The following is a 26,991-nucleotide window of genomic DNA, read 5'->3' on the forward strand; positions in this document are numbered from 1 at the left end:
CCCAACTCCTTGTGCCCCCCCAGCCTGCTCGCTGGTGGGGTGGGGTGAGGAGCAGAAAAGGCCTTGGCTCTGGGTAAGCACTGCTCAGCCAGAACAAAAACATCCCTGTGTTATCAACACTGTTTTCAGCACAAATGCCAAACACAGCCCCATACTAGCTACTATGAAGAAAATTAAGTCTGTCCCAGCCAAAGCCAGCACAATCTCTACCATGTTACAGATCAGATTTGTGATTTTTACTTTTTTTTTCAAAACAGAATGAGATGTAACGACAAGATCTGGAAATAATAATGCCTGACATTTACCTCTCTTCCCTGCCTGGCAAAGCTGATCGCTTCTTTAAATTTGAGTGCATAAAAAGAGGACCTTACATCTTGCATAAACATGGCAGCTATCTGGCGTTATTCATCAAATCTAAACACAGTTCAGTTGACTAAAAGTGTCATAAAACCATGAAGTAGTTCACCATAGTTTCTAAAACACTGATAAATTCTGAGAAATTGTGTTTTTATTCCAATTTTTTGAACCCAATCATTTTGCAGAAAAAGGCTTCTTGCTATTTGAAAATTATGGGGAATTCCTTCTTGGGATATGTCTCTAAGAATACTTTTCTGAGAATGAAATTAGCAAAAAAGGAGAGTTACGAGCTTTTAAAAGTACTAAAGATGAGAGTAAATAATAATATCTGTCATTGTTCATTTGCTTTTGAGAATGGATTTTAGATAACTCTATTAGTTTTATGAATTATAAGTAACCATGTTTGTTGAATCTTAGGGGTCGCACTCTGTACCCTCCTATAGTTTTCACTGTGTGGTTTGCAAGGTGATAAGTAGTTATTCTGATAATTATTTTGGATAACCACATTATTGCTTATTGATGTAGTGACTTTCAAATACTTGTTTTAATATTAAATTAAGCTTTTATAAAATGGTTTTTTTACCATACTGCAGTCTATCTTGAAAGAGGTTTTATATATAAAAATCTTAAAGATATCATCCAAAACCAGTAAAGACAAACAAAGAGCTAATTATAGAGTAGCTATGAACTGTTCTTCAGCATGTTATGATTTTAATTTATGTGCTTCTATATTGTTGTATACTAACAACCTTCTTATATTAATTTAAGGACAAAATTATGTCTTTATTTCATTGTTTAGTGGAAAGCTGCAAATATTTGAACCCTCTAGCCTTTGTCAGGACTGATATGGCTTACAAAGGAGACATCTATTTAAAGATGCTGCTATCAGCTTGAGTTTATGGCAAATAGAATTATTTAGAATTATGGCAAATCTTTCACTGACTTAGAAAACAGTGGCAATTTTGAAACTTTTTTGGTTTGTTTTGTTTTGTTTGTTCGTTTGGTTTTTTTTACTTAAATATTTATTTTCATCACTTTTGTGTAAGCTTTCTCTTCTTAACAAAGTACAAATACACATCATCAAAGTTCATCTTTGATAGGCAATGTCTTTAAACCATGCAATTTACTATTGGTGTGAAACAGATTTTCTACTAACTAGAACTGCAGCTACTGTTAGATAACATTACAAGAAATTTAATTTTGTTTTTCAGGTTCTGAAACTAAGCAAGACAAATAATGCTTAGCAAATAGGGGGAAAACTTTTGAAAATAAATGACATGCTTTTTCCACCACCTAGAGAAGACATTTGTTAGACCTATCAGATATCTTGGGATATTGTCTGATAGATAATATTTAAATCTGGATCATCATACACAGTTTTAAAAAATGTCTTCTTTTTTACATTCTGGAATTTTTTCTTCCTCTCCTGGGCAAGTCTTTATCTTGAAAATTCTTTATCTTCTTGAAAAAGGAAACATGCCAACTACTCCTACAAGTTCAGAAAATACTTCACTAGTGACATTAATTCCATATAGAAAGTTGTCATATACTACAGTGATAGGTAAAAATGTCCTGAATGGTAGGCAGGATATTTCAAACTCAGTCTTTGAGAAAAGTGAATTTAAGGCACTGTTTTTTCATGTACTACTCAAATTATATTAACTCCGAAGAAAAGATTTAACATGGCATGAGAAAATAAAGCTAAGCAGCAGTAGAGGCTAAGTTTATTAAAATTCTGTAATTATTTGGTTTTCTGTATCTTGCAATTTAGTTATCAAGAGACATAAGTCATTCCCAAATGAGTTTATAAATCATTTAATTAAAAAAATTAAAAGTATAACAATAAAATTATTTGTAAGTACTTAATGCTGTGCAACAACAGTTTTCAGTTTCTCCTATGCCAACAGTATCTTGATGACTACACAAGAAAAAAACGAAATAATTGCATTCCTGTCCAATATGAAATGGAGCCAAAGCACTTCTGCTCCATGAGTCATTGATCTCATCAATAGATTTAGACTGCCCAGAGGGGCACATCCTATTCACCATCTCAGGAAATGTTATTTATAATTTAATTGTTGGGTTGGTAAAACTTCCCTTTCTATCCCTTGCAATAAAAGTTAGGAAGGTATTTATCTTAAAAGGACCAGTGACAATACTTGAATATAACTCCACTTTATAGCTGTAATTTTTTTTTCTAATAAAGTAAACATTGCATTTAATGTTTTTCTGTTCAAGATAATTTTCTTTTCTTTGATAAAAAAGTCTTCCCTTTGATTCTAAAGCTGCAGAATGAGACTAAACTGTGAAACTGAAACATTTGCACTCTTTCCATATCACTTTGATAGAATTCATTAGAATTCCTTTATCACTGTTGTTCTTCTGTCTTACTTTCACATTTCTGTTTTAAGTGTCTTTATATTCAGGAGCTAAAGAATCTGTCTCTGACATAAGCAAAATCTTCTTCAAAGGAGCACAATTCTTAGAGATCTGTTTTCTTCCTTTCCAGAAAAGACAGTAAATTTGGGCATCATCTCAAGCAAGCCTCTTTGGTTTTCTATTTATCAGTTTTTACATTTGTAAAATATGACTATTGACAAAACTCCTTTTATAGACCTCATTGTGATCTGAAGGTAGAAAGTTTTACAGAAAAGTTATTTATTGCTTAAATTTAATGTTGGAAAATAGTCATATTTAATATTATTCTGCTCTCATAGTTGTCATTGAATGGGTGCCTAGATGTCAATATCAGGCTTCCACATAAGTCACTGTATGCTATGGTCCTAGAGCTCTAGTAAAAGAAGGGGACCATCATATTGGGAGAAATGTTCTGAAGCCCTTCTAGTGGCAGCTATCTGGAAGAGAAATACTAGGGTAAACAGAGATAGTAGTGGGTAAAAAGAGAGCGAGCGAGCGCAAAACCAAGTTGCCTTGGTTTCTAAAATGTCCCAGAGTTACCTCTTTGGGTTCCTGTATTATTTCTAAATATGACCATACATCTAAATTCTGTAAAATGTCAGCAGGGCAAAGTTGTTTGTTGATATCATGTTCCAAATCACCTCATTTAGGTGAGGACACTGATTTGTGTTCCTTCCGACAATGGCTTTTTATGCATTTAACAAGAGACTATCACTGAAAGAAATATTTACAAATCACATAAATAGAACTCAGATTTCCTCTCTGGAGACAAGTGGACATGAGAGGACACAACTGGACATGAGTGAGCTTCTTCAGAAGGAATGAGGTTTGCCCTAACCCCTAAATTACTCTATAATCTAATGAGATGAAAGATGTGAGGTTGCAGTCCCTCAGACTGAGGCTTTCACTAGTTGGAACAGTGTTGTAATTGCTGCCTTGTTATTCAAGAGCTGAGTGATAGCTGGTTTATGTTTGCTTGTGTTTTTTAAGGGATGAGCTCTGCTCAGGTTCTTGATGTTGCAGGTGCGTACTCTCCATCACTCGGGACAGTTAGCACATATATCTAAATTCATTCCACATCACCAAGGTGCTTAAATTAGTGGTCTAATCATCCTAGACTTCCTGGACAGTCAATTGAATAAAACATTCCTTCAAAAGTAACTCTTCCTTATCTGCCTCCTTTCTCTATTAACTGATGATGAATGTAACGAGGGACCTAACTTAGATTGCATACTTTGTTTAAAAAGAGATGGAATGAATTGGAGCTTTGACTTGCAGTTCGAATCAGGTTTCTAGATGATGCAGAAGTTCACACGTCTCTGGGTTTGACTTGTCTTATTAATTAGTATAGTCTGCTCATGTGAATGTTTTGATGCAGTTGTGTTTAGCACTGCCAGGTTCAGAAGTACACCAATGAATTCGAGATGTGGTTTAGCAAAAACTTGTCTGCAGAGAATGAAAGTCAGGATCCCTAGGAATCGCTAGGGATGTGTTGAAACAGACAGGATATGGTAAAAAGGAAAAGAAAAAAAATATTTGGCAATCTGGTTTGACAACATCTTACAAAAATATGTCCATCCACAATAGGGAAAGTTGAAATGGTTTTACAACACTGTCATTTCAGACGCAAACCATGGACTAGACAGTAGCTCTAAATCCTAGAATGAAGGAAAATAGGGAGCAGTTATTAAGATATTTTATCCTAGAAAACATCAGAGAATCACAGAATGGTGTAGGTTGGAAGGAACCTTTGGAGGTCGTCTTGTCCAACGCACCTGATAAAGCAGAGTCAGCTAGAGCAGGCTGCCCAGGACCATGTCCATATGACTTGAATATCACCAATACTTTGCAAACATTGCTTATTTAGTTACTGTTTTCTTTGGTTAGGAATAATATAGAAAGCTTTGTGTTTAGAGCTTTGTCATGGGGTCTGGTCGAAATTGTTAGATGTGTTAGAACTCATATGAAGATTGAGGTATGCTTCTGTTAGACTCCTAAACAACACATGGCTTTGGTAAAGACAGCACTGTGTCATTATATTTTAATTTGAATACTTTGTATAAATGAGTTAAAAGAAGATTTTTTTCATAAGTATTTGAAAATATTGCAGAACATAATTTTATTGGTTTTCAGTTCTCTGTATTGTTATTCCACTGTCCAATTACTACTTTTCTGAGACAGTACTTTTAATTTTCATTAAACTCATAATTTTAAATAAAATAAAATAATCAAATCATATCTTACATGTTACAAGAGATTCTAACTTATTCTTCAATGTGCAGTTACTGTTCTCTGGTAGAGCAAGAGAGAGGTCCAACAAAAGAAACCAATTCAAGACACTGTCAGCAGAGCTTAGATAGGGACTAAGAAGTCCAGCAGATTCACTGCAGGAACCTAGCAAATCTCTGCATAACTGAATGTTTGTTCATTTCTACTGCAATCAGCAACTATATCTTGAGATCACTGTCATTCAGTTCTTGACTTTACTGATAAATAACAGTGCCCATGTTAAAGAATAGCAGAAACTGCTTTATTGCCTCCATTTCTATGCTGATGAAGGGACAGGTAAATTTGGCAAATTATCAAAAGCTCAAATGGTCGATAATAATTATAGGGTTGCTGCTTAATACTTAATAGAAGTAAAATAATTTCTTACTTCTACTGTTAGCCTGTTCTAAGCATAATCTAATTCAGCATAATTAACATTGAACAATTAACTGCCATTAATTTTGTATAAGCTGTTTAACTACTGAGTTTCATACACAAAGCCAAACTCTTAATTTACATTTGTATGTAGGGGAATAATTTGATTTACCATTTCTCCTGTTTTCCACAAAATGTGCTAATGACATGTATAAAATTGATGAATACATATTCAAAAAGCCAAAGAACAGATCTGAAGAATCCTTATTTGGCTGCAGCATGCAGGGCATATCTATCTCTGTTAGAAAAATGTCATTTCCCATATGAGCTGTGCTAATGTAGTACTTGACATCCTAAGCTTCTTTCTGCTGTGCAGTTGGTCAGTCTATTGCATCTGCAAACTTTCTCTATAACCATCAAAAGACCAGCCTATGTGGTGTCATTTTCAGAGCTCTCATCATCCAATCAAGCTAAAAATACCAGAAAAAGCAGTTTTTCTTGCGATATTACAACACTCCTGCTCCTGCCCCAGATGGAGATGAAACTAAAGTGTGATTTCAAAAATGGCAAAGAAAATGTGTGACAGACAGAAATGACAAGGCTTTGTCTACAGCTGGTGATACAATAAAGTGAAATGCCTTCCCATTGTCCCTAAGCAATATGTGTAGGGTTAGCTATGCTATATTACTTGAACATATTTGTTGAGCTCAATTGGACCATAAGCAGAGAAGACTCACATCATCTGCACATGTGTATTAGTCTCTCAAACTGTGAGACAACTGCATGCATGTTTTTTTTCCCCCTATGATTCTGACATCTGTGAATCTAGGAGGCCAAATGTAGCAGTATAAAAATGACTTGGTCATCCAGATTGCAATGGTACTACTCCAGGCAAGTGTTTCACCTTTTTCAGTTCAGAATAACATAAAGCTATACTAATAAAGTTCTGGATTTATGGAAGAAAACTTCCTCAGTAAACTTCTTCTAATCAAATATCAGGAAAAAAAAAATGAGGATGAAAGAAGTCAGAGGTTGGAACAAGTATCCTGTTGCTAGAGATATTAAAAATCAGCTGGACAATGCCCTGAACAACGTGATCCACTTCTGACCTGCTCTGAGTTGGGGGTTGGACCAGAAGACCTGAGGTCCCTCCCAGCCTAAATTATTCTGTGAGTCTATGATTCCATGCAAGTAGAGTGCATGAAGGTGTTTATCCATTTGTTTGTAGTTGTTGACTCCATTAATACTTCTTCTACTTAAATGCTTGATAAACAAATTGTGCAAGTTTACATGGATAATATCAGATAATATCAGATAATACGTCTAGGAAACATTTCTTGATGTTGCTTTGCCAGATAACTCAGAAAATCGTTCCATTTCAGAGAACAGTTGCCTGCGGTTACCTCAGTCCTAAAAGAGAAAAAAGGTTTTAATAAGTAAACTTGAAGGTGCCATCTCTCTGTAAATGTGGTGATATGGAAATGCCTAAAAATTCCATTAGCTCTTCCTCTGAACCAGTGACTTTCATTTTACCCTCAGGAAAAAAATAATCTAGTTTGTCAAAATTTTCTTAGTGAACTGACATCACAGTCAACTAATTCCATCCAATACATTTCCATCTTTCAATGTTTAACCTACCATCTGTTCAGTCCTACCTGGAGCCTCCTAAACAAATGAAAGGGATCAAAAGCCAATTGTTTTTTTTGCCATTGTTCTAGGCATTTATGTATACATATATCTAATCTTTCAAACACCTCTCACATAACCAAACAAAACAAAATACTGGCCTTAGAATATAATGGGAAGGCATATAATGTTACAGTAATCCAATTCATAGTGCTGATTCATGTAGACAATTCTGTAGGTAATGTTACCTGAGGATGAAATGAAGGGACTGAAAAAATCTGGTTTCACTATTTAAGAGGTATTTATGTTCTGTGTAAGTACCTTTTTGACTACACAGAGCTCCAGTATAAAGCCAGAGATATGGCCATTAAAACTGTCTGGATCATTGCTAAGAGAGGAAAGAACACTGGCATTGTTGTGGGGATTGTTTGTTACCAACCACCTTCTCAACAGGATGCAGAGGATGAAGGCTGGCAACCAGAGGACTTCTGCTGTTTGTTTGTGGAAAGCCTCATCTGTGTGGGAGATTTCAATCATCCAGACATCTACCAAGTCAACACAGTATAGTGTAAGCAAACCAGGAAGATTCTGTGCTGTGTTGATGAGAATTTCCTAATATAAATCCTAGTAGGGCTAGCCAGCCTAACTGGCTGGCTAACATTAGCCAGCTAAAACTAACATTAAAAAAGCAAACATTATACCCATCCTCCTTAAATGCAAAAAGGAAGATCCAGAGATCCAGGGGTTCAGTCTCAGGAAAAATTGTAGAATATGTACTCCACCATTTCCAAACATGCTACAGAAAAGAAAGAATCAGAAAGAAATGAATTTACCAAAGTTAGATCAAACTTGACCAACCTGATTTCCCTCAATGTTGAAATCACTGATTTTGATGAAAAGTGGAAAACAGTCAATATAATGTACCTTGAAAAGTCCATTTATAAGTTTTTTTTCACGCAGTCTCCCATTTCTATTCCCTCAAGCTGAGGAAGCATGGGCTGGATGAATGCATGATTAAACTGTTTAAAAATCACCTGAACCACTGAGTTCAGAAAAGATTAACCAACAATTTGACAAAATCAGCTAGTGACTACTGACAAGCAGAGTATCCCACAGATGGTTTTGGTGTCAACATTTTTCCGTATCTTCGTAAAACAGAATGCACACACAGCAAATCTGCAGATTTGAAGAGTCCTTATTTTCTATGCCTATTTCCCTGGTCAGAAGAAATATTTTTATGCACTAGGAATGTGAATAAAATGCTTGAAGCAATTTTCAACTTTTGGGGGGCTTCAGTCTATGAGATTGTTATCATATGACAGTTAAAGTATTATGCATTCTAAAGTTTGAATATGCTTATGAAACACAGCATATCCTCCATAAGCTCTTATTTGCTGTTTTTAAGGTCATGTGCTTCTCATGTGTAATATCACATGAAGCTGCAACACACTGGTTGACAACATGAAACCCAATATAAATTAAAATAATTATGTAAAATATTTAGAGAAAACATTCCCCTGGATTTTGCTATAATTCATTATGAAATAATCCAGTAATTTGAAACAGATAGCATTAATGAGAAAAGAGGGCTTTATCTAAATAGAGTTTTGAGTACTCTTCAGAAATACTGTGTCTGATTTGGTATTCACTTATAAATATATAATTCTCTGAATATAGATAATTTAACCTCCCCCACTGCATTTGTAGAATACTTAATGTTTCAATAATTACCTCAAGATGAATAGCCTTTCATGGATAGCTTCAACATGAACATCTTTCTCCCTTTGAAACCAGTACTTTGTTGTTGATTACAAAGAAAGAGGAGCAAAATTACAATAGAGAATTGTACAGGGGAAGGAAACCTATACTTAGGCAGGGTGGTATCTTCCTCCTAAATGACCATGGGATAATCCAAAACTTAATGGGAAGAAAGCCTAGACTGCCAGACCCTGAAAATACTAACTCTATAAGAACAAGGACCAAGTCTCAAGCTGGAGTCAATCACAGACACTCCCAGAATTTTCTGCTACCCCTCTAAAAGCATATGGACCTACATGGCAGACAGTCTCATGAAAGAAGGTAATAACTCACTCTTCCTGGCTCAGAGACCGGGGCAAGTGAAACAGGCAGAACAAAATGGGCCAACCTCTTTTCAAAAAAAGACACTTTATTTTCTTCTTTCAGGGAAAAGAAAGGAGAAAAAGAGCCTATAAATATGATCCCAAGAGAAATCAAACAATTCTGAGTTGTGTTTCTGATCTCTCTTCATATTATCACTGGCGCAGGAATTGTACAGGTTGTGTGGCTTGGACTAGGAAGGGCATTATTTTGCGCCACTGGAGCAATGATATCATTGCATCTGATTGATTTCCACAGCATGGGGAAAAGAGAAGGTGAAATCTGGCTGGAGATGGCCAAGATGGAATTGAAAATTTATAAGTGGCTAGAGGCTGTGACGTTGGTATCAGCTATGCATGCTGGTTTTTTAAAGTGAATCTTCTGAAGGATTTTTTAGTTAATCAGGGGGCTTCTGATATGTATGTGATATCATGGCCAGGACAGCAAATAGCAGGGCTGGACACACGTCTAGGACCATGATTGAGAAAGTGTGTTTCAATGTAAGGCCATGGAAACAATGAGGAATAATTGGGTGGAGTAGTGACACCATATTGCTTTTTGGAATACATTTTTCTGGTTTTAAGACTTCTTCTGGTAGTAATGTCCCCATGATAAAGTCATACAGATTACCTGAAGGTGCACACAAGAATATATTGCAAAATCTAGTCCAAACTATGTATTTAGGTTCCTCTCTTCATACCTTCACATGTGCGTCAAAGATTCGATGTTATGGCCAATGAGGGATTTTGGCTTCAAAAGGTTCTTAGTGGTAATGCACAGCATAGGACAGCATAGATGCAGCTAAAAGTAGTAGAATACTTCTGATGTAATGCGTGTAGTGACATTTATTTCTATCTTCTGTTAATACATATATTTAGTAATTTAAACTATGTATATTAGATCAGTTTTGGTGTATTACGCTCATTATATTGTCCTTGAGAAGAATATCATGACCGACTCTCATTACCACTTTTGGAAATATTTAGCCAGATGTTAACTTCAATTTTGACACTTGGAAGTGTGTAACATATGAAATTGGCAACAAAATTTGGACCCACAAGAAACAAGCAAACCAAACATATTTTAAAAACTTTTCCATAAAATGACTATGAGTCAACCAGAGTGGCAGATTCTGTGGTTTTTAAAGGAGAGCTAGAAAAGCCTTAACCAAAGACACAAGGTCAAAACTATTTTCAGCTACCTGATAAAGATTTCAGGATCCAGGGTAAACGCAGGAAACAGATCAGGGGCTCTGCACTCCAGTTTCAGGAGGCATCTTGCTAGAGGTCAGGGAAAATTGCCTAAGTCTGTGCAGGAGATGATTTGAAACATATCCTCTGTTGAGGTCATCTACCTATGCTCTCTCTGAACTTTTCTTCATTATACACTTAGAAGTAAGCTATGACTCAGAAGGTGAGATTATTGGTGTCCAGGTTTGAATTTGTCATCTGAGGTCCAGTTTTTCATATCTTGTCCAATCCAATGAAATTGTTGAACATGAAGAGATGATAGATTTGGTTTCATGTGAAATTTAAAAATGTTACAACCTGTAAGAAAAAGCATGAAAGAAATCCAGCATTTGCAAAAAGGCAAAGTGATCTTCTTATAGTTTCAGTATTTTGCTATCTTCCTGATGTTCTTTCAACTTAAAACCATTTCCAGATTCTCCAGGAGGAAATGAAAGTAATTTTTACTTTTTCCCTTAAACCGAAACCAAACCAAATCAAGCTTGTGAATTAGCTGAGTGAACATCCACTAAAAGAAAATTTTGCTCTGCAATTTTCTTTCTATGCAGCACAGAACCATCACTATGACAATATATTTAAATGACTAATATCCATTGAAATACAAGTTTTAAGAAAACATTTGTCATCTTCCTATTGTAGATACTCCGACCCAGAATGTTATTTTATTTTAATACATAATGTGGCAAAGTTAGTATGATAAAATTAATATCTCTGCTTTGCATATAAAACATTCCTAGAGATACTTCTGCTGAAATTCACCAACGCAAGCATATTTCATACCCACTAGTCTTGAATTATAACTGAAACATTCAAGCGCATGATTCAAACTTAAACTAGTACTTACTGTAGTAGAAAAAAGTGTACATGAATTTGTATATGAATCATTAATTCAAGTTAGAATTGGGAATCTTGGGTTGTAAACAGAAGAGAAACAACATTTTTAACTCTTAGCTTACTTGTAGAAAAAAACCAACAAAAATAGATATAAGAATATCATAGATCGATTATTTTTTTTTTCTAATGAGACTGATATACAGCAATATGCTTTCATTTCATCATCACTTTGCATGCCAATAGCTCCATGAACACCTAAGGTTTGTGCAAATATTTTATAAATGCACACTGACGGCTTAAATTAGGTCACCCTTATTGCCACTGAGTGATGTGTATTCAGAAAAATAACACGGTGGGTTAAATGCCCTTATAACAGCTATAGTTGGAGTTATTTCTGTATGGTGGTATTTGTTGCAAAGGGAGGAAAATAGCATGTACTTAGACATGGGAAATGCATATGGCTAGAAATGAACAGACAAACAGCATCAATGGAAACGGGACTCTTCTTGCTTCTGTAAAAAGATACCCAGCACACCTAAAAAAATAGAAGTGGGGAGGTGGTACTATCTGAGTGCCATTCTGGATGATGCAATTACATGTCATCTCATGCAAATAAGTTATATAAGCATAATGGAGCCCAGTGATATCCATCAAGAGTAAGATATGATGTAGAAATGGTCCTTTGAAATAGTAAAAATTTTTGATCCTATGGCTGGTTTCAATATGAGAATTTAGAGGATCACTCAAAGCAATAGCATTTTCAGTGAGAATTTCCCATGCAACCACCAGAGTTGGCAAATACATAACTAATGCTTCAAGTAAACATACCTACATGTTACATAATACTCTTTGTTAGTATTCATGAAATCACTTTACACAGGAGGTTAGTACTGTCTTCGTTCACAGAGAAGGCTGATTTCTCTATTCAGATTGCAAAACTTTTTAATAGTTGTATGGTAAGCTAGTAGCAGATTTGAAAAGGAAACCCCAGACCTACTCTATTTACTCTGCAATAGGTCATGACTGCTTTACAATGAAAGGAGATACTTCCTCTAAGGTTATAAAGTTCTATTTTCTATAAAAAGCATGGCCTACCTTCTCATCTTAGAAATAAAATTCAGTTAGAATAGACATCAAAATATCTGCATATGTGCATTTGCTATCTTCCTAGCTCACCTCCTTCTGATTTGAATTTCTTTTGGGAAATCTCAGATTAGCCGTATTTCTGAGATTTTCAGAAGTGCTCAGATGTACCAGATCAAAGCTGGTGTACAATGGTATTTTTGTATATGCTCTTTCTACTTTTGCTTTCACGAGTTGATTTCCAGACATACCTAATGATTTCAGGGAAAAAAGAGAACACTGCAAGCTTTTGGAATGATCTTCAGCAATACTACCCAATCTGTAATATCTATACCTTAAGCTACACCTTAACAATATAGAGCCATAAAAGCAAACATAGATGGAATCTTACAGAATTAAATTCCTTGCTTCCAAACTGGTTTAAAGTTAAGACAGATTCATTCAGTAGTATGTCTAGAGCAGCGCAATATAGTACTTGCAGAATGATTCAGTCTTATACCTTAACACATCAATAGTGAAATTCCATTAAATCAAAGCAGTATCAATGACTACAGAGAGATCCTACACTGTTAACAACTTATAATTTCTGCCTACTTAGTTATTTTTTTCTGATGCTGCCATATTTCCATTTCTTTTTCTTCCTCTTCCATATTTTTTCTAGCCTCTCTGCTCTTATCAATGTCTCTGAAGTTCTCTTCCTAGAGAGTAGTACCCAATTTCAGTATTTCTTGACCTGCTATCGGCCACCTCGGACATTATTAGACATCTACACATTTTGAAATCGTATCTTAATTTGGCATTACATTCCCTCTAATTTCCCCTTCTATCTTTTTAGCAGCTCTTTCAGTGTACCTTATGCTTGATCTCTTTCATTCCTTAATCTTTGAGTGAGACTTCCATTCTTTGTCCTCATCTCTGTCACCTGTAATATTTTATTTCTGAGTTATCCTGAAGACACAAATTCAACACCTATGTCTGTACTACTGACTCATGGATCTATCTCTATTTCACACCTATTTCCTCCTGTTCATGCTAAAAAGTCTGTCTAGCACTCTTTGTGGCTATCCAACTGTCATGGTTTAACCCCAGCCAGCGACTAAGCACCACTCAGCTACTCTATCACTCCCCTCCTCAGCTAGACGGGGGAGAGAAAATATAACAAAGGACTCATGGGTCAAGATAAGGACAGGGAGATATCGCTCAAACAATTACTGTCATGGGCAAAACAGACGTGACTTGGGGAAAATTAACTTAATTTATTGCCAATCAAACAAGAGAAGGGTAATGAGAAATAAAACCAAATCTTAAACCACCTTCCCCCCACCCCTCCCTTCTTCAATTTCACTACCTATTTTCTCTACCTACCCCACTCCACAATGGTGCAGGGGGACGAGGAATGGGGGTTGCGGTCAGTTCATCACACATTGTCTCTGCTGCTCCTTCCTCCTCAGGGGCAAGACTCCTCACTCTTCCGCTGCTCCAGCGTGGGGTCCCTTCCACTGGCTGCAGTTCTTCACGAACTGCTCCAGTGTGGGTCCCCTGCGGGGTCACAAGTCCTGGCCAGAAAACCTGCTCCAGCACAGGCTTTCCACAGGGTCACAGCCTCCTTCACATGCAGCCACCTGCTCTGGTGTGGGGTCGTCCACGGGCTGCAGGTGGATATCTGCTCCACCGTGGACCTCCCTGGGCTGCAGGGGGACAGCCTGCCTCACCATGGTCTTCACCACGGGCTGCAGGGGAATCTCTGCTCCGGTGCCTGGAGCATCTCCTCCCCCTCCTTCTTCACTGACCTGGGGGTCTGCAGGGTTGTTTCTCTCACATGTTCTCACTTCTCTCTCTGGCTGCAGTTTCTGTGCCCTAGCAACTTTTTTTCCCTTCTTAAATATGTTATCGCAGAGGTGCTACCACTGTTGCAGATGGGCTCGGCCTTGGCCAGTGGCGGGTCCATCTTGGAGCCAGCTGGTATTGGCTCTGTCGGACAGGACGGGGGGAAGCTTCTAGCAGCTTCTTACAGAAGAAGCTGTAACCCCTGTAACCCCCACTGCTACCAAAACCTTGCCACACAAACCCAATACATTCTATCCCTCACCTCTGTGTATCACATATTTAATAATTATCATTAAAATCCACATTCATCACACAATCTTCACACTTTTTGCAAACTTCATTCACATCAACAAAAAAGAATTGTCCACAACAAAATCAAAATAACATCGTCACAATACCGACAAAAAGTGGATAATTTACACACAATCCACCCCTCATCCCTTCACCACAATTACAACAACGTAAATTCCCCACAACCATTCCACTCTGTACTTGCTATGTTCAGTTCATTTTTTGCCTGTTACTTCTCCCTATTACTATGCACATTGTCCTCCTGAAAGTCATCTCCATATTGTCCCTCATTTACTTTAGAGGACATGACCCTTCTTGTCATGAAGACCATAAGATTCAGTGTCACCTTTCATGCAGACATCTTTCTACAAGAGACCATCCAGCATACAGCTAGCTATTAAGGATTTTCTTTGTTTACTTTAGATAAATCTTAATCTTCCCTAGTAATTCACACAGATACTGCTATTACCCAGGCATGATTAGTTATTTCAACTTTATTCAAAATCAAGTGTTCAAGTATTTATATATAATTATATATATATTGTGGGTGCTGGTCTCTTCTGTCAGGTGGCTGGAGATAGGATGAGAGGAAATGGCCTCAGGTTGCGGCAGGGGAGGTTTAGGTTGGATATTAGGAAAAATTTCTTTACTGAAAGGGTTGTCAGGTATTGGAACAGGCTGCCCAGGAAAGTGGTTGAGTCACCATCCCTGGAGGTATTAAAAAAACGTGTAGACAAGGCACTTCAGGACATGGTTTAGTGGGCATCGTTGATGGTTGGACTAGATGATCTTGAAGGTCTTTTCCAACCTAAATGATTCTATCATTCTATGATTTTAAAAACTTGCCCTCCCCACAAACCTTCAAACCCATTTTCCCCAACCTGTCCTCTGCTAAAAAATCAGAATTGCTCTTCTTCTATATAAAAGGTGGTTTCATGTATGATTTCCTATCCACTACTTCAGTCATGTCTCTTCTCACTTGGTTTTCCTCCACTTGTTTTCCCTTCTTAGGATACCAGAATAAACTAAGTACCTTTTTTTTTTTTCCCAAAATAAATTTGACCTGTAGTGAATCAATGAAAGAGGCCTTTCTGGCATTTATTTAAACTATATTTCATCAACCTATGATGACTTCTATTTATTTCTTTCAATGCTAAGCCCTCCTGTAATAGTGATTTCCAATGTCTATGTTCCTGATGTCTACTTTATTTCCTGTATCATGAAAAACTGGAGACACCACTTTTAAAGAATCATTTAACTATGGCTTTATTTGGTAAAATTTTATGTAGCAGTGGGCTGGAGAAGGAACTTGAGGCCTCTTGGGACTACTTTTTAAAATTCTCCTAACAATCTCAAGAAAAGGTCGGGAAAAGTCTTTTACCTCTGACAGAGTCTGCTGCCAGTCTTGGATGAGTTTAGTACTGACAAATTATACCTACAAACATACCTTGAAGGTTCATAAGGGCATTCTTTGTCTTGGGGATTAACTGGATTGTGCAAAATGACATATATTTAAAAAATATATCCTACTGAGAGGAAAATCCTTGGTGTCTTCTAAAAATTTACACCACCACTATTCTTCAGACTATTCCAGTTGAATACTTTTCTTTATTATCATAATTAAGAACAAATATGAATGTTACAAAAGTATACTGCCTTCTGCTTCTTACCACTTATTTTAAGGAATGATGCATAATTTTTAAATGCATCCATTTGTTTATAGTCCTTCATCTTTATGAATTAATTTGAAACAGAAATTTTCTGAAGTGCTTCATTGAGATTTGGATGAGCTTTCTGTATATATCCATTTTACCTAATAACAGAGGACTTATTTTTTGGGTTTTTAATAAAAAATTTAAAGTATTATTTTTTTAACCTTCAACATTGTATTTTCATTACAATGCTTGACATAGCCAAATATCTTTCAGTCCTCTTTTCTAATAGATATTTCCCACTTTGTAAATAATGTTATCTTTCATGCAGTTTACTGGCTTAAAGGCCAAATGAACAGTTTGAGCAAATAAATGTGCATTGTTTATGTTTCTCTGTGACAAAGGGTTAAAATAAAAAATTACCGTTTTTTTTTTGTCAGGGAAGACAAATTTTGTCTTCATTTTTGCTTCCCTGTTTTCTGTTTCAAACATGTTACTCTAAATTGAAAACAGTTGTATCTCACTATAGTGGCAGGCATCTTGAGTTGGGTCATACAACCCCTGGGTGCAAGCAATCTGTACATGCACTTCTTTTTCCTAAAGACTCTGTATTATTGCCCCTTCATTGCTCTTAGAGCTGTGTGTGTCCTGGCAGCAGTTTTCTATGCAATGTCCATTCAGATGAAACATCAGGACATCCTACCTCTGCCAGTTTTGTACTAGATGAAGACATTTCACAGATGTACAGTATCTGCTTGCATAGTCTCTTCAAAGAAATTTTGCTCTGCAAGCTGTTTCTCTGAATTATGTTGTACCAGGCTAAGAGTAAAGAACTGATTTAGCGTCTAGTGTCTGTGTCTGTTAGTAAATGCAGTGGGGCTAGATTTTGCTGTGCTTCCTCAAAGCCACTTCCTGCTGCCCCCGTTCTCCCTACTTCACACCTTAGTACAGGAAACATGTAAGGAACATGGAGGAACTCTGCAAAGTTTTAGTCCGTGAACTTCCAAGCTGAGTGAGCTACAGAAGATATAGATTGTTTCAGGTTTCACGTGGTAAAAATGAAAGTAGTCCCCTGCCATTCCCGCATTGAACTCTGCGTGGTTTTAACAATGAACTCACCACTTCAGTTGTATTGCTGCTGTTAAAAAAAATGAACAGTTTCACAACTCATTTTCGTGACAAAGATTTTGAGCAAATGAATGCTTTATTTAGACTCTTTGGACTAGATGTTGCATTCAATTTTAGCCCTATGTAGGAGATCTTATTTGAAAGAAAACTACTCCTTGTTTTGTCTCTTTTTATGGATGGGGGAGGAATTAGTGTAGTGGTTACTAATTCCTCTATATGTGGAGTATGCCTGGTAAAGCTCAGACATGAGACAATGAAAATATGTTCAGTATGCTTACTCCTCTGTTGAAACCTTTTATAAATAATTAAAAAACCAAAACCAGCACCACCACCAACAAAAAAGCCCCAAATAAGCCATAAATAGGCACAAAACAAAGAAGATTTCTTTGGAAATGCCCATCCCAATTCCTAGGAAACATTCTCTTCCCTCACACAGCTTCTTTTGCTCTTTCTTTCTCTTTCAGTGCATGTCACGTATAGAAATATAAGCATTCACATGGAGAAATATAAACAAGAAGAGGGAGAATGGCTTTGGTTACTTTTATGAATTGTACAGCTAGAACAGCTGTAGACTGATGCTCAAATTTGTTTCCAGAATCAAGGCTGCAACCTCTGAAACCTCTGCAGTCCATCCAGAATCACGTGGGAAAAGGAGGAGTTTGCAAGCGAAGGGGTTTCCAAACTTTCCAGGTTCCAGAGGCCCAAATCCATGTTTTAAAAGTCTCACAGAATTACACCGGCACTGTCTGAACATTATGCAAGGAAATACACAGGAAAAAATCTGCTAAAATAAATATACTTTTTGACTAGACTTAAACTCTGTTTTGGTGTCAGGGAATTATACTGCTAACCAGCACTAATTGTACTTTGTGGTGGCAAAGATCACTGTCATAAGATCAAATCTGAGGGAAAAAAAGAATCTTCTGGCTAATCACAAAGAGACAAATAATCTTAGAAACCAAATATTATTAACTTGGGTATGTGAAACATTTTCAAACACTTGGTATACTTTTATAATTGGACGCAGTGAAAAAATTAATTTGTTACTAACTTTTCTACAGTACTGTGATCTTTCCTCTCAGAAATAAGTAAAAGTTTGTTAACACTTTCCTTATACATGTATTTTCAGAAATGTTAGCTTATTACTCTGTACCTTTCCATGACCCCATCTGAGGTGGAGAGGAAGAGGTTATCTTTCAACAGCTTCCATTGCATAGTTTGTAGACATTAAAGACTTTGACTCATATACAGAATGAATTAATTTTGGACAGCTGAAACAGTTTCCATTCCTGCAGTCTTCCTTCCTGTCTCCTGCCAGGCATATTAATGTAAAGTATATTAAAGTTAGTGCTGGTTTATGTTAGCATAACAGTCTGTAAACTATGATGGTTCAGCAGCAGCCATGCCTTTCACAGCCTGCTCAGACATCCCTGCTGTGGGAGTGTAAATTTATGGCAGAGAAGTGGGATGGAGGACTGGGGATGGTAACCACTGTAGCTAGACAAATTTAAACTAAAGCTATAAATGTCTCAGCATCTGCAGGAAGAACAGAACACCTCCTAAACTTCATTGTAACTGGCATGTTCAGTTCAGAAAACACAGATGATGTCTGGTTGAGTTTTTTTCCTGGACATAACAGGAATAGCTGCATTCAGCATTGTTGCAGTGCTTGCTTTAGTTTATGTTCTTGAACCTTAGCGCACACAAGTTTAGCTATGGCCACTGACTTTCTCGTGTCATGTTCTTCTTTTTACTTTACTAATGCTTGAATTTAATTTCAGCTCCCTTCCAGAGATATAACTCTTGGAAAGCAAAACTTCATAGACTATTAATAGAAACCTGTGAAAAAATAAATGAGAATGACAAAGCAATAACTAGCAACGTACTAAAACCAAGTCAGTGTTCAGAGAACTTAGGAAAATACAGAAATACCTGAGTGGTATATTGAAGAGCGCCCCTTCCTGAGAGCAAAGCTGAAATGCTGCTTCCAGTATAACTACAAGAATATAGAATTTATTTCATCTGTTTTCTCAGAACAACTTTAAAGAATTAAAAAACAAAAGGCAATTGGATGTCATATCTATATAACAAAAGGTTAAGCGATATAATTTTTGGAATCCTTGAATGTAATGAATGGTGCATGAAAGATACTTGCCAAAACCAATACATCACTGTTTTTGAGTGACAAAACAGCATAGGTATCTGTAAATATTAATGTATTTTAAGGAAATTAATATTAAAACAATATGAACTTTTTGTTGTTTTGTCAAATCTAATATAAAACAACCTGGAAAAAACATATCTATGTCCTATGAGTGACACACAACTCTACTGACAGCATTAGAAAATATAGGCACATACATAAATTGTATACTGTATCTGTTACTTTCAGGAGGTACTGAATTACCCCACTGTAAGTCCTTTTAGAATACACATGTTGTGATATCCATATGGAGTGGTAAATTAATAATAATAATAATTATTATTATTGGAAGAAACTTCTAGACTTACATTAGTAATGATGATAGATTTAGTGTCTTTTTAGATAGGTTTGACAAACTTGTTTGAATTCTGTCTGCAGCTATAAGGAAAAAATGAGATGTTTTTCCTTCTTCGAAAATCAAAATAACTAGCTACCTTACTATTTGTATGGGTATCCTTTGACCTATTCCAGTCTAAAATTGCAAAGTTAGTCTAACGAGCAGGGTTTTGCTAACGCTATTCATTTTGACAGCAACAAATAAGGGACCATTCGCAAAGGAGCTTAGTAGATAGTCTGGAGGGGATGAAAACCTCCTAGTGAACATAGTGACAAGCAGCTGGCATGGAGAAATCTTTCACTGACACAGCTGCAGTGGGAAGAGGACTTCTGATCAAGCCTTGAGTTAAAAAAAAAAAAAGCCAAACCAAACAGAACCAGTTTTGCTTTATTCTTTCTGTGAAAAAAACAGCCTTCATTCAGTGTGAGGTAAAGATACTATGGAAAAATGAAGTTTGCAACCATAAGTTGGGAGTTTAGGATTTCATCTCGGTAACAGCAGATTCATAAGGCTTTAAGGCCAGAAGGCACCATAATGTCATCCAGTCTGATGTCCTGTAGAAAATTTATCTAGACTTGACAGTGATTAATTGAGGGAAACGATTCTGCAAAATTCACATAGCATTTCGGAAGTTGGCTTGCACACTGTTGAAAATGGTCACTTGGTTTTACGAGGAGCCTGGGACATACACAAGTGAAAAACTTACTGTTTAAATTCTTTGTCTCTTTTAAATAAGGATTTACTATAGCAAGGTTAGATGTATTCTGAATTTGCATATTTTCTTCAAAAACCTGTTTTTTCAGAAAGTCCAAAATGTGCAAACCTTTGCACTATTCATATATAAAAAGGAGTTTTCAATTGCTCTGTTGACATTTCATCATTGAAACACAGAGGTTAAAGCTGAATATTAACCTGCTTAATTGTGCATATTTTAGCTCTTATACCACATAGGATACTGTATGTGAAGTATCCTGCTGTTCAAAGACCTCCATAATACTGTGCACAATAAGGAAGGTTAATGACTCTAGAATTTCCTGGCATTTGCCAGACTGAAACAGACCTTTAATGCAGTGTTCATGCAGGTTTTGTTGTGTGAAAGATAATGTTGTGGGAATTAGGTCTGAGTAAAAGAATTAACATTGCTTAGCCTTTTAGGAAGTGCCAGGAAAGTGTTTGAGATGATGGCAAAACCAGGCAGAGTGTCACTTTCTGCACAGAGCACACCACCAGCGGGATGCCGAACTCTCCTGGTTTTGAACACTGGGACCCTGTTTCTCATTGCAGACCAAACCTCTGGATTTGAACAACTGCCCTGGAAAACCTTGCAGTTGTTCCACTTCAGTTGGTCACAGCATGACTGATCAAAGCAGCACAGAAAATAAGCAGCCATTCATCAGCTTCAAGCTTTTGATAAAGACTGTTTTTTTTTTTTTTTTTTTTTTTCTGGCTTCAGATGTAAACCTGACTTTAGCAAAACAAATTTAACAAGTGGAAAAGTGTGGAGTAGACTAGCCACTGTTTTCAGTTCCTGAAGTCAGTGTAGAGGCCTAGACATATGCAAGCTGTTCCGTCTGAAGCATATGGCCTGGTGTGCTGCTTTTACAGATCCAGCATATTTTGCATTTTTTACAACATGACATATGGGTTGTGTTTCAATTTTTTTTTAAAGTCTTGTAGTTCTAAGGAAATCTCTGCCTCTGCTGTCACCCACAATTGGGGGATGGGAGACGGGGTGAGCCAGATGAATCAGAAACTCCTATGGCTCCTTGGAAAAACCAAGACTGTTGTACCACTAAGCAATTAACAGACACTGTTCTGCAACTGTTAATGTAACTGGGGGCTGAATGCTACCCTCTATCAGGTGGTCTGCCACCGCCAGTACCGTTTGTCCTCTGGTTTCCTGAGTATGAGCAGTGCCCAATAGCTGAACTGAAATCATCTCCAGGTGATTAAAAAGCAGAATTTTGTACCGCTAACACAAATAATCTGAGTCTGAGCTCATAAATATTGTCAACTACTGCTGTGATGGCAGATATCTAACCCAGTCTGTCTTCCCATGGGTTTTCACATGTTCAGGTCATGACTGATCTTTATCGCCCATATACTATGCATCTGAATAAAAAGGGAATAAAATTAACTAATTCAGCAAATGCTGACATTATTCTAATGAAACAACATATGAAAACATGTAAAGGATCACCTTTGGCATTGCCACATTTTTATATAAAAAGTTACAGTAACCTAGCTTTGCTGTGGCCTAACTACTGTCTGCACAGTGACTCTAAACTGCTTGGGTTTCAATGTTTAACCAAACAATTTCCCCTTCTCTAAAACCAGGATTTAACAATATAAAACCAATTCGAGATCATCATAGCCAAGTAAAGCATCCCAAAGGAATGCTTGTAGGGCAGCTGGGAAGACTTGCACATGGTTCACACAGAACTTAGGAGGTAACAGGAGCTTCATGTAAAAACATGATCATCAAATTGTTTGAAACTTTTTTCAGCTCCAGTAGAAGTCAGGAGCACTTATTTCAAGGTTTAAGTGAGGGTCATTTTATAATCTTATTGTACAGGTTTTTCTTTGTACCTCAATATTAGCCTCTGTGGTCAAGAAACAATTTTAATAGCAATCAATGGATTCATTTCCATGTTGCACTGCTTGTCAAATATGACACTTTATGTATTCTTATGGCGCGAGAACTGCAAAGTGATGTTAAGAGGTTTTGTCACACTGAGGACATCTAAAACAGCATTTTTAACAAGGAAGGAAACATGTGAGTACTTTCATTAATATATTATTACATAAGGAACCTGCATTCAACTTTAAATTACTATAAAAATGTGCTGAAAGGAAAGAAAAAGCAGAGAGATTTTTTTTTTTTTTAATATCACATTTTCCCCGGGATCTACATCCTGGTTTCCTGCTTTATGCTACTTCTGATCAGTTGCACAATGAAAAACAGTGGAGAAACTAATTGCCAAAAGCTTATATGTCATGATATTGCATAGTGTGAGAAACTGGATGGAGTTAATGCCTCAAACACCTGTCCTGATGGACAGAGACCAGGGCCTGGCTTTTGCGGTTGAGGGAAGGCATGGATCTTGCACGGCTGCATAACAACACCACATGTGAGGGACTGAAAGAGTTAATGTCTCAAACGTTGTGGCGGGGCATAACAACGGAACCGCAGGTGAGGGGCGGTCAGCACAGATCGGCACAGGACAAAAGCAACAGGACGTGGAGGGCCTGCAGTGCCAGAGGGTGTGCAGTTCCCTGTTCTGATAGGCTGAGCAGGGCAGCTCACCACGTATGGCCAAAGATCAAACAACAGTCACACCTGCAGGGAGAGAGAAGTTACTCCCCAGATGACCCCAAAGCCCACCAACCCATTTCCCAAAGGTTCTGGAGGCACAAACCACGCATGACAGCTAATTAGCCTAATGAGTTCGAGTGCCCGCCTGAAGGAGGGGCAAGGAGATGATACAAGGATACGAATTGAAGCCCCATGTGTGTGAGCCCCCCGGAACTGGTCTAGACTGGCTGGACCAACACTGGACCCAGGACTGGTGAAATCTCTCTCTCTCTTTCTCTCTCTCTCCCCTTCTCCTTCTCCTTCTCCTTCTCCTTCTCTTTCTCTTTTTTTCCATAACCCCTACACTTCATCCCTTTAGACACAAAACTGTTGACCAAGTCTGGGACCAGGAGTGGATCCAGCTGCCCCGGGCTCCTCTCTGACAATGAGTCTGGAAAGCAAGGGGGTCCGCTCTGAACCTCGTGACTCAACCGGCGGGCTCTCCTTACTGTCTTTCCTGAATTGATACATATGGTTAGCACATGTTATACAGTTTACTGATGTAGTTTTATGCCAGTTCCTGTTGTGAGAAGCCACACCACCTACTGTTACGCCTTCCAAGTTCAGGTTGCTTCTGCCATAAATAAAACATTCAACTGATCGTCTGGTGTCACTTCACCTTAATTTAGCCCAAGGGAATTCCGAGCTCACCATGATCCCTCCCTGGTCTGTCCAGCATGGGTTGTGACACATAGGAAAATGTGCTTTTCATCTTTTTAACCAGCTTACTTCACAGTAAGTACCAGAGTGAACTTTAGCCCTTTTACAGGTTTGGATTGCTCCAAGGAAGGATACCTAACACAAAGCAGGAGTCATTCTTGAAAAGTACATCTGCTGCTACAGTATGTTAAATTAAATGATATTTAACTGCCTGTCTGTAGGTCTGTATGGATAAATATAAAAGGGATGGCCCCCAAGCAGTATCACTTAAAATAGCACATCCCTTTAGAGGTTCAGCTGGATTTTTTAATATTGTAGAACTGAAGGTTTGTGAGGAACAAGGATACGGAGACATGTACCTTCTTTCTCTCCCAGTGCACGTGTTCAGTCCTACTTTACCTTCATAGTTGTGTCTCTGTTGTTCTCATCAGTCATTTTGTGGACTCGTAATGCAAGGATATTCTCCCTGAATGTTGTAAAGGCATGCATTGCCAGAAAGGAGTGAGTTCAGGAATATACTTTTACAGTATAGTAGTCTGGAGCATAAAAGACCCCTCAGGAATCCTTGGAGGATGCAGCACTGTATGGAATTCATTCAGTTATTTATTCATACATCTACTTCCAGACTAAAACCTAACACCCATTCTGCTTCAGCACACCACATGATAGTATGAGAAAGTGTAAAAGAAATATATAAAAAAGTGAAAAAGAAGATTTTAGTCCTTATGAAAAAACCCCAAACCATTGAATATTCTGCTACTTTTGAGCTTTACTACTAATTTGAAAGGTTGCTCTTCTAGCAACATAAATCCATAAATGAAATTTTTTATCCAAGAACAGATTTGATGTTTCTTAACAACAATGGTGAAATTGTGACAATTTCACTCTTTGCAGATATGGAAACTAGAGAAGTGATAGTGTGTCATAGTCTGTGTGAGAAAGGCATCAAGATGTTGGAGAGGCTTTCTAAAAGCCAGCAAGCATACTGAAGAAAGCTCACCCTTTGTCCTCTTTTTTTTATTCATGTTTCGTAAGACTCTGTTAAAGGCCATTTTCAAAGTTAAGCTCTGGGAGAGATTTATCCCAGGTTTTACATAAAGATTCTTATGTAAATGATTGTTAAATGTATTAAAGCATGAAAAATTCTTATTGTATCATAGTTTTATATGCAATTTTTACTAGTTTGTTACTTGGAAGGAAATGTGATCAAGAAGTATTTCTACTAGCATTTTAGATAACATAAAGAAGCAAAAAATTGAGAGTTTTGAAGAGGATGGTTGGACTCTTAAGAAATACCTGAGAAAGGTAGGGGAAAAAAAAAAAAAAGAAGAATGACATAACAAGTTAATGAAAGCACCAGTTCTATTACATCCGTCATTAAAATAATATCTATCCTTCCTACACTGTTAAAACTTCTACAGATCTGAAGTCTCATGCAAGAATAGCTCAGCTAAACATTTCACATTTCCACTTGAAATTGGCAGATGATTCCTGTATCTTCTGAACCATAAAGTTCTTTTCATTCTTTTTTTTTTAAACACTTGTCTTTCTACTGTTATAGTTCAGCAGCTCAGATATGGGATAAGAGTTAGAATCATGAAATAACATTGGATTTAGGTTGGGCTGCAACTCTTAATGAACCCAAGTTAAATTCAGCCCAAGTTGGCCAGAAAGCAAGCAAACAAAAATTTGTAGGTATTTGTAAAAGGAAAGGTTTCATTTCTCCAAACATATGCTACTAAAATTTATTTTGACCTTTTTAAAGCTGTGCAAGTTTTCATTTTTAAATAGCACTCAAGATTTTCCTCAACAAAATGCAGCTAGCTAAAAGCAGAGAAAACAAAAAGAAAAATTTCAGTTTTCAAGTCAAATGAACATCAAGTTGGTGCAAAATTTGTCACTTCATCTTATTTTGTTGAATTTCCCATATCCTTATCCCAAAATTTCTGTTTCAGTTTAACCTTAAAAGATTTTAACTTTTCTGGTTTTTGTTCCAGTCATCAGTCTGAAGACTGTTACTGCAAGCTGTGATTCTCCAGTTTGCCATTTTCTGTGTGTCTCTCTGGGAAAATCACTTTCCTTAGATCACAGTCGTTGTGGTATTTGGAAGTAGAAACAATACCACATGCTTATTTCACAGTGTTGCTGTTTTAAACAAGGTTTGCAAACAAGTCCATGTTTCCTCGGGGTTTTTCATTGAAAGATCAGAAAGAATTATTTTGTCAGTGGATTAGATGATAGTTTCTTTGCAAGATATACTCACTCATTGGCTTAAGATAAAACAGTGGTAAGTACTACTTGGGCTGCAAAAGCAATCAATTGTTGTGTGAGTTCCGAGTTCAGCCTCTGCCAGGCTCAGCCTCAATGATTTTGCTGACTTTTAAAGATTTGTCAAGTAGTATTCATGGCATAGGAAAAGATTGACACAATCTGTATCTTGCAAGCCAGGAGGCAGAAAGACAAAAATGAATTGTGGCACAGGTGTTTCCTGTTACAGTATGGCTAACATTGTAATTGTTATGAATATGAGTAATTTCACATCAATGAAGATTCAGTGAATATGGATATAATTTATTTTTTGTTGGAGCCACCTGATACAGCCATAAAATAAAGCTGGAAGTAATGAAGAGGACAAGAAAACATCATATTTGGTTTTTTTAGAATCTTTATATATTATTTTAAATTTAATTTAAGCCTGATGGATTTGCAGTTAAGATAGACATTTGGGTTAATGCTCATGAGTTGTGTGCACTGCTGACCCTTCCTCTTTTTGTTGGCCTCCAAAATTCAGGAACAGGTTTCCACAACCTGCTGAGAACCACATCTTCTATAATATCAGTGCTATCTCTTGAAGGTGCTCTTGAAGTCAAGAAGAATGGTGTTAATGTTTATAACTGTATGAAAAAAGGCACACACTCACAGGTAAATATATTACTATTTGCATGTCAGAAAGAGCTGAATAAAGTCCTTTGTATGGAGAACATGCAAGAAATGATGTATTTGCACTTTGAAGAGTACAAATGAACAAGCAAGAAATAGTAATGCTGAAAAATTAATAGAATCTTGTATGCAAACAGTTCAGACCTAGTTTTGTCCCCTATATTATGTGTAAGGAAGGGTGTGTTATATATTGTACAGAAAATACTGAAACTGTATGAAATTAAGCCTTATTTAAGGCTAGACTGTACCTTTTTTGTTAGGTCATCGTAATA

General features: G+C 36.9%; 1 long non-coding RNA gene across 1 annotated transcript in view; it reads left to right on the top strand.

The window, feature by feature from the left end:
• Window positions 1–26,646, top strand: part of LOC138685328 (uncharacterized) — a 131,735-nt gene extending 105,089 nt beyond the window's left edge. The window contains exon 3 of the long non-coding RNA XR_011324561.1: window positions 26,571–26,646. This is a non-coding gene — a long non-coding RNA (uncharacterized lncRNA). The remainder of the gene's footprint in view (window positions 1–26,570) is intronic.
• The last annotated feature ends 345 nt before the right edge of the window (window positions 26,647–26,991 follow it).

The sequence above is a fragment of the Haliaeetus albicilla genome, chromosome 5 (genome assembly GCF_947461875.1).
Source record: "Haliaeetus albicilla chromosome 5, bHalAlb1.1, whole genome shotgun sequence".
Classification (NCBI taxonomy): Eukaryota; Metazoa; Chordata; class Aves; order Accipitriformes; family Accipitridae; genus Haliaeetus; species Haliaeetus albicilla.